Raw genomic sequence first — 9,987 nt, 5'->3', positions numbered from 1 at the left:
GGCCGCACTCCCTCCCCACCCGCCTCCCCTCACCCCCATTGGCGATAGTGGGCTGGCAATAGCCTCACCCCCTGGCGGCGGCGGCGGCCACCCCTCCCCTCCTGCCTCCCCTCACTCTCTCTGGCCGGCAGTAGCCCCACCCCCTTCCCCACCCACCTCCCTCACCCCCTGGTAGCAGCAGCGGCTATCCTTTCCCCCCCTCACCCCTTGCCCCTCTCACCCCCGCTGACGGTCCGGTCCCTCTCTGTCATGGGACCCTCCCCTCCCACCCCTCGTGCCTTCGCCCAGACTCTTCAACCAACCCCCTGTCCCACCATTACCATATTTTTTTATTTTTTTATTGATTAGTATTATTGATTAATTTAAAAATTTTAAATATTCTACGGCATCCGGCATCCATAGACCCGTCAGTTGAGCATAGACCCGTTAGTTGAGCAATGTAGAATATTCTACGGCATCCCAAAAATATGATTAAATTATAAAAATTCTTTTGATTGAGGTTAGATCGAAATTATCACATAAGTTCAAATGTACACCTATATATCTAACATTTACGAAAAATCTACATGTTATCCCCATAAGGTGGGGATTAAATTGTAGGTTTTTCATAAATATTGGGATGTAGGTGTATATTTTTTAAAATACTAGATTTAAGTATAATCTCGACCTAAACTCAAAGAAAATTTTTGTAATTTAATTATATATTTTTGTATGGATACCATAAAATATATATATTGATCAATTCATTATCTAGTTTGGACAGTTTGAGAATTGTATTTAATTATATAAGTAATTATAGTAATCGAACGATATGTAGAGGGTTCGAAAGAAATTTCGGATAGTATTTTTTTTAGTTCTCCTCACATATTTTTAGCCGTGTGGGGAGAACTAAGAAAAAATGCCGTCAAAATTTTTTTTGTCCCTATTGCATATTGTTTGATTACTGTGATTAACTTATAGAATTGATGCAATTTCTGAATGAGATAGGATCTATCTTTGCCTATTAACTGATGATAGAATGTATATTTATCATGTAAGTCATTTGAAATGATAAAATAATTATTAATATAAAATTTTTGATTTTGATATTGTCATAGATTTTTATGAAAAAATGGACACTACTCGGGTTCGTCTACTATTATATCATGATGGCATAATACAGAATGACGAAGCTGGCGTATAATACAGTCACCCTGCAAATCGAATGATTAGGATATCTTCATCATTATCACGTCAAGAATTATTGGACCATTTATACAGTAGTATTTCTGTAGACAGAAAAATATGAACTCAAATTGAAATGGAGATCTTCTAATCTGTTGAGACAGTTAGTGCAGAGCAAGTATATCCTAGTACCAATTGATGACGATGAAGATGTCCAAAAAATACTGACATTTTTTTTAAAATATTCAGAATGTTGATTTTTGAAATTATATATTGAAAAGAAAGATGTACCGAGTTTTGGGTACTATAGTCGACTTTTAACCCAAGACGGCAATATTCCTGGGCCTTCCTCTCCTTTAGTGACTTCGATGGTGCAAACGGATAGTGTTGAAATCATGTTTGCAGAACAACATTCTACTACTGCTGGTCCTAGTTATCCAATTATTCAGTCCAATGGTGATTTCTCCTGTGATATCTTCTGCTATAGTGACTTCTCATATGGTAGAAGTAGTAGTAAGTGCAAGATACGAGACTCATATAGGGGATGATGATTGGGTAGGCAGTGGAATAAATTTTGATAATCTAGATTTTGAGTCAGATGAAAGTGAGGATGAAGACTATTGGATGGATGAGGATAGTAGCGATGATGATGATGAAATGAAAATGGTGATGAAGATGATATCAATATGGGAGAACCTTAATCTCATTTGCACGAACCTTCATAATTTTTTAACAATATAAATTTAGATGATGGTGGTTGTGTTAGTGCTGGTCGAAGATTGAATTCTGACTATTAATTTTGAGACTCCTCGATGACTGAATTTTCGAAAGGTCTAATGTTTGAGAGTAAAGATTATCTAAAGAGAGCCGTTGATCTTTATCACATTATGAAGCATCAGACATACAATATGGTGTAGTCACATTCAAAGTTGTGATCCGTACGATGTACATCATCAGGTAACGTACAAAATTGTAAATGGAGGCTTCGTGTTGCATTGTTGAAAAAGTATGGATATTTTCAAATTACAAAATATGAGGATCCTCATACTTGTTTGTTTACGAGGTTGAGTCGAGACCACAAACATATCAGTAGAAGGATGATTGGCACACTAGTCTGACATATTATTGAGAAGCATCTCAGTGTTAGAGTTGAAGCTATTGTGGTAACCGTTAGTGATCAATTTCAGTACACAGTATCTTACAGGAAAGCATGGTGTGGAAAGCAAAAGGTATTGATTGATATTTATGAAGAATGAGAGCCGTCTTATGCAAAATTATCTTATTATATGACTGCACTCCAATATGCAAACTCCGATACTGTTGTTTCATAGGATTTTTTTTTAACTGCAAATTTCGATGTTCGAATTTTAAATTATATTTTTTGGGCTTTCAAACCATCCATCCAGAATTTTAGGCACTGCTGTTTTGTAATCAGCATTGATGGCACGCACTTGTATGGAAAGTTTAAAGGTAAGATGTTAATTATAACAGGAATTGATGCAGAGAATAAGATTTTTTCCTTAGCATATGCAATTGTAGATGAAGAGATGACTGCCAAATGGAGTTGGTTTCTTTTCCAGCTCAGAACATATATTGTCAAAGACAAAAATAGAATATGATTAATTTTTGACAGGCATCCAGATATATTAAATGTCATTGCAGATGAATCTATTGGATGGAGTTCACCACGTGCCTATCACCGATACTGCTTACGACATATCTGTAGTAATTTCAATACTCATTTTAAAAATATACAGCTTAAAAGAGCAGTATGGCAAGCAGGAAGCACTCATCAAGTTCACAAGTTCAATTTTATTATGAGTAGGATCAGAACAGTGAATGAAGAGGCTTAGAGTTGGTTGTCTGAGTTAGAAAAAGAGAAATGGACATTGGCATATGATGATGGTTTGTGCTATGATGTGTTAACTATAAATTTGTCGGAGATTTTTAACAGTATTTTACAAGGAGCTAGGAATATATCAATTACAACTTGTGTTCAAATAATATTTTATCATCTTGTGAAATACTTTAATATAAAACATGCCCAAGCCTTAAGATATGTACAGAAAAATCCAAATAATCTTTTTACTCATCATATTGCTATTAAGATTGCTAAAAATCAAGTTAAAGCTAATCAGTATCAAGTAACGGTATTCAACCTTCAAAGAGGCATATATAAAGTGCTGACGAGGAGAGCAAGTGTAGGGTTACGAGGTGGAAAAAATTCACATACTGTTATTTTAAGTGAAAAAAATATTCTTATGGAAAGCGGAGCATGTACAAATATCCATATTCACATATTTTAGCTGTATGTCAAGAAATTACCGTAAATTTTAGTGGATTTGTGGATGATGCATATACAATTACAGCATATATGAATATTTGGAGTGGCGAGTTTAATTCATTACCATATAAAGATTATTGGATGCATACAGGTATGTTCAAATATATTCCTGATCATCATCGTTTGAGACCCAAACAGAAAGGCAGATCAAAGTCAACAAGATTGTGAAATGAAATGGATGATAGGCAAATAAAAAGCAAGAATCATTGTGGTATTTATAAGGAAAAGGTCACAATCATCGCCGCTGTCCTAGGATACTTCAACACACTTTAACTTCAAGCAATGAAAGAAATTAAAAGCTACGGAGATATATTTTTAATATTATTTTATGTCTTTTTGTGGGATTGTATTTTAAATATTATTTTATATCCAAAAATATATTATGTGATAATGTTATGCTATCAGACATTTACTAGTAATGAAATAGTCACATCATCATTTTCATATATTGAAAATTATATTTCTTATGCTCTAATACACTTGGGATATATATCATTATTTTAAATATATTAGCATGTTATGGCATACAATCCACGACATCCAAGCCCTCGAGATAGGAGTATTCTTATATTGCAAGAGCACCATCGATCACAGACTATTTTAGATGGCGGTGTAAACATTCCATACCTACTCTTACATATTTATATTTTTTATAAAAAAATATTATTAAAGTCTTATACATTATCTAATTATTGTTTCTTATTTCAGGAGTCCAGACATCTTCGACTACGATAACCTGATGCTGACTTCTGGAGGACAGAGTACATTCCAGCTAGAGTACTAGATTATTTATGATATCTAGGATTCTATGGAGTGTATCGGATTGGTTGCATACAGATGGATGTTGGTCTTATTACTGCCTTACTTGAGAGATGGCATCTAGAGACATATACATTTCATCTTCAATTCGATGAGACGACCATTATATTACAGGATGTCAGCATCCTTCCTAGACTACCAGTTGATGGTGATCCAGTTACCGGAGTTGATTCCACGCTTACCATTTCGGAGTGGTAGGTTTTGTGCTTACGATTGCTAGGGTTTGAGCCTAACGCCCAATTTTTTGATCATTCACGACTCAGGATAGAATGTTTGGATGATCATTATCGATATTTTTATATTAGAGATGATGCATCAGATGAGATGGTACAGTAATATGTCAGAGATCAGGTGCTCCGGTTATTAGGTGGTGTTCTATTACCTGATACTTCATCGAACAAGATGAAGTTGATATTTTTGCCATTATTAGAGGATTTAGAGTTTGCTCATAGGCTCAGTTGGAGCAGTGCAGTACTAGCTTGCCTGTACAGGACTATGTGTCGGGGTTCTTATGCTGACCAGAGCAAGATAGGTAGTTATCTCATATTATTACAGGTATGTAAATTAAAAATTTATATTTTTAATATTTTATTATAGCTTTGATTGGATATATTTTTTATATTTTTTTAGAAATTTACAGATTTGGGTATGGAAGAGGATACCAACTATCAGTCTATTACGACGACAGTTGCTCGAGATGCCACCAGAGCAGCATGATCTTGATATCCCATTCAGACTAGATGGATCGTTGGGATATAGGTATCAAAATATTGCTTTCTTTACTTGATATTTAGTATTATTTTAAATTTGATAAAATTTATTTAATATAAATTCACTGTCACGCAGATGGAACATTGCATTCAACATTCACCACATATCGACGAGAGTGGCATGGGTTTATAGGTGTCAACTGGATACATTAGTTGATATACATAGACGGATAAATTTAATTTATTTATAAATATCATTTTACAATAGATGGAGGAGGTTGAGAGGAGAAAGAGAATGAGAAGGAGAAGGAGAGGAGATGGTTGTGAAGATGACAGATAGGGATTCTGATTGAAAAGGAGATGGAGAAGGAGAGGAGATGGTTAGGGATTCTGGTCGAGAAAAGGAGATGGAGAAGGAGAAGAGATGGTTGTGAAGATGAGCTAGAAATTTTGAAGGAGATGGAGAGAAGAAGATGGAAGGAGGTTGATGAAAGGAGGTTTTGTAGCAGAGCTAAGGATGGAAGGAAAGTAGATGAAGATGAAGATGGAGTATTCCATTTTGAAATATATAAAGGCCGAAGATCGGAGCAACCCAATGTAGGTGCCTATATTTGAATTGTAAGCACCTACAATCTAATTATCCATATTTAATTAAAAAAATCAAAAAAAAATTAGGCGCCTGGATTGTAGGCACCTCAATCCAGATGTAGGCGCCTACATCTGGATTGTAGGCCCTACAATCTAGAAACACCTATTTTTTATTTTTTTAAATAAAATATTATTTTTTATATTTAATTAAAAAAATTAAAAAAATTAGGTGCCTGGATTGTAGGCACCTACAATCCAGATGTAGGTGATGTAAGCACCTACATCTGGATTGTAGGCGCCTACAATCCAGAAACACTTAATTTTTTTATTTTTCTTTAAATAAAATATTATTATTTCATATTTAATTAAAAAATTTTAAAAAAATTAGGTACCTAACCTGTATTGTAGGTGCCTACAATCCAGATGTAGGCGCCTACATCTGGATTGTAGACGCCTATAATCTGAAATACTTAAATTTTTTTATTTTTTAAAATAAAATATTATTATTCATATTTAATTAAAAAATTAAAAAAAATTAGATGCCTAACCTGGATTGTAGGCACCTACAATCCAGAAACACCTATTTTTTTATTTTTTAAATAAAATATTATTTTTTATATTTAATTAAAAAATTAAAAAAAATTAGGCGCTTGGATTGTAGGCACCTATAATCCAGATGTAGGTGCCTACAATCTGGATTGTAGGTGCCTACATCTGGATTGTAGGAGCCTACAATCCAGAAATAATTAATTTTTTTTATTTTTTTAAATAAAATATCATTATTTTATATTTAATTAAAAAAATAAAAAAAATTAGATGCCTACATCTGGATTGTAGGTGCCTACAATCCAAAAATACATAATTTTTTTATTTTTTTAAATAAAATATTATTATTCATATCTAATTCAAAAATTAAAAAAAATTAAGCACCTAACCTTGATTGTAGGTACCTACAATCCAGATGTAGGCACCTACATCTGGATTGTAGGTGCCAACAATCCAAAAACACCTATTTTTTATTTTTTAAATAAAATATTATTTTTTATATTTAACTAAAAAAATTTTTAAAAAAATTAGGCACTTGGATTGTAGGCACCTACAATCCAGATGTAGGCACCTACATCTGGATTGTAGGTGCCTACAATCCAGAAATAATTATTTTTTTATTTTTTTCAAATAAAATATTATTATTTCATATTTAATTAAAAAAAATTTTAAAAAATTAGGTGCCTAACCTGAATTTTAGGCGCCTACAATTCAGATGTAGGCGCCTACATCTGGATTGTAGGCCAGAAACACCAAATTTTTTTTATTTTTTTAAAATAAAATATCATTATTCATATTTAATTAAAAAATTTTAAAAAAAGTGCCTAATCTGGATTGTAGGCACCTACAATCCCGATGTAGGCGCTTACATCTGGATTGTAGGCGCCTACAATCCAAAAATATCTATTTTTTTAAATAAAATATTATTTTTCATATTTAATTAAAAAAATTAGGCACCTGAATTGTAGGCGCCTACAATCCAGATGTAGGCGCCTACATCTGATTGTAGGTGCCTACAATCCAATAACATCTATTTTTTTATTTTTTAAATAAAATTTTATTTTTCATATTTAATTAAAAAAATTTAGACGCCTAACCTGGATTAGGCGCCTACAATCTGGATGTAGGTGCCTACATTTGAATTGTAGGCGCAAACATCTATTTTTTTAATAAAATATTATTATTCATATTTAATTAAAAAAATTAAAAAAAATTAGGCGCCTGGATTGTAGCCGCCTACATCTGCTAAGCCGCATATTTTTTTTAGGCGCCTACAATCCAAATGTAGGCATGATGCTTAATTTTTTTTTTATTTTTGTCAAAATTGGATTGTAGGCGCCTACAATCTAACCATGTAGGCACCTCCATCTGGTTAGTCCTGTTGGGTTACGGGTGGCTCAGGGTCATGGGTCGGTCGGTCAGGTCATACGGTGCTTTAGGTCAGGTCAGGTCAGATCATACTGAACTTCAGGTCAGATTAGATTACAGTGTTCTGTCCACATCACTGCACATCGTTGGACGGTAGCTACCTTCGATTTAGGGTTTAAGGTTTAAGATTTAGGGTTTGGGTTTAGGGTTTAGGGTTTGGGTTTAAGGTTTAGGGTTTAGAGTTTAGACTGGTCAGCATCCATACACATCCATGATGATGATGATGGCTTGGAGATCATCTTCTGATTGATCATCGAGCCACGAACTCTGATGAGAGCTGGGAGGATCCTATCGGCTCGGATCAGAGGATGAGAGTTGGGAAGATCTGGATCCTACTGGAGGATGATCGGATCCGATGAGAGCTGGGAGGATCGGATCCAACCAGAGGATAAGAACTGGGAGGATCCGAAGATGACCAGATCGACTGGAGGATGAGAGCTAGGAGGATCGATCAATCGGATTTGATCGGAGGATGAGAGTTGGGAGGATCCAGATCCATCGGATAAGAGTCGGTAGGATCCGACTGGAGCATGATTGGATCCGATCGGAGGATAAGAGCTGAGAGGATTCGACCGTTCCGAGCGGAGGATAAGAGCTGGAGGATCTAATCAAAGGACGATCGAGGATGATGAGAGTTGGGAGGATCCAGAATCGAGAAGATGAGAGCTAGCAGAATCAGATTGGAGGACGATCAGTTTCGATCGGAGGTGGATTATTTTTGTAATTTATTTTTAAATTATTTTCATAAATTATTTTAAAATTAATAATAAATCAGTAAAAAATTAAATTTAACAGGATGGTAGTGGATTATTTTTTTTAAAATTAATTTGTGCTGCCCAGCTATGCAACCCAAGAGGGGGGGTGAATTGGATTTTTAAAAATTTAAAATTAACTTACAACTATGAGGATTATTTAACAATGAGCAGGATAAATGTGGAGAGTAAATTTATGCAAGGTGTAGAAGTTGGATGCAAGAATGCAAGAAGATAAAAAAATTTAAAAGGAGAGAAGTAAGCACAATACAAACAAAAAGATTTATAGTGGTTCGGTGCCAACCTTGCACCTACATCACTCCCAAGCTCCTACTTAGAATTCAAATTCACTAAACCGTATTCAATCGAATACAACGTCGAACCTCCGACTCTAGCTATTCCAAGCTAGAACACTTATTTTTTGAGTACAAGCCAACCCAATACAATCCGATTCAAGGTTCGGATCAACCTTTCCATATTTTGGAACCCTTCCAAAATAAAAATCAACTCAAAAATAGAGTATAACAGTTAATCACATGAAATACAGATTAGCTCCTTTAATGAGCAAATAAAGCTTTAAATACACTTTACACAAAAGAACAAGCTTTCTGATTTTCTCAAGGTGGTTGAAGACTTGAATGAGCTCTTGAGGGGTTGGTGAACTTGAAATAAAAGCTTCTTTAACTTCAAGAGGGCTCTTGCTTGGGTTGAAATGAATGCTTGAAGAACCTTTTCAAAAACCTTGTGATTCCCTCTTAAATACTTTTATAACTTCAAATGATGTGGAGAGTAATATGGACTGAAATAGAGCCGTTAGAGCACATTAAATGGGCATTAAATACAGCCAAAATAAGCTGAAAACTAGCCGTTGTAAAATTTTTTCATCACAGGGGTCGACTCATAGGGTCGACTCATGCTCATGAGTCGACTCATGGGGTCGACTTCTGTGGCACAGAACAGAAAATGACTGTTCTGTAATTTTATCCTACACAGCAGCAGAGGTCGACTCATAGGGTCGACTCATGCTCAGGGGTCGACTCATGGGGTCGACTCACAGAGTGTGCCAGCCAAAGAATTCAGCGTGCCGTTCAGCCCTTTTGCCATGAGTCGACTCATGAGGTCGACTCAAATATATAAACATGATTTTCTTTCAAAATATCATATTCAAAAATATTAAAATTGTTCCAATAGATTACAAATCTTGTGTTCTTGCTCTTGAGACTTCTGAATCAGAACTTGATAAAATTATGATTTTGCTCCTGAAATATAATAAATCTTTTTTCAAGACAAAATCATTAGTAACCCCCTCAATGCTTTGTAATCATCAAAATCAATTTAAGGAGCAACAATCTTCCTTTTTGATGATGACAAAATACTTGAGCAAAACATATATAAAGCATTGAACATGAATTTCAAATTTATGAAGATGCATCACTTCAATATCATAGCCAAGTATTTGAACGAAATGCATCATAAGCAGTTTGAAGATCAATTTGTAATTTACTTATAAGTTCATTTGCTTTGAAAATTAGATAAAAAAGGAGCTGACAATTTTGGTTCTTTGACATATTTGCTTAACAATTTTGCTTATTACTAATTTCTTTATTGCTTATTGCTCATTTCTTTATTACTTATT

This window comes from Elaeis guineensis, chromosome 2 (genome assembly GCF_000442705.2).
Source record: "Elaeis guineensis isolate ETL-2024a chromosome 2, EG11, whole genome shotgun sequence".
NCBI classification, from domain to species: domain Eukaryota; kingdom Viridiplantae; phylum Streptophyta; class Magnoliopsida; order Arecales; family Arecaceae; genus Elaeis; species Elaeis guineensis.
The sequence above is the reverse complement of the archived record's forward strand: the minus strand, read 5'-3'. Positions refer to the sequence as shown.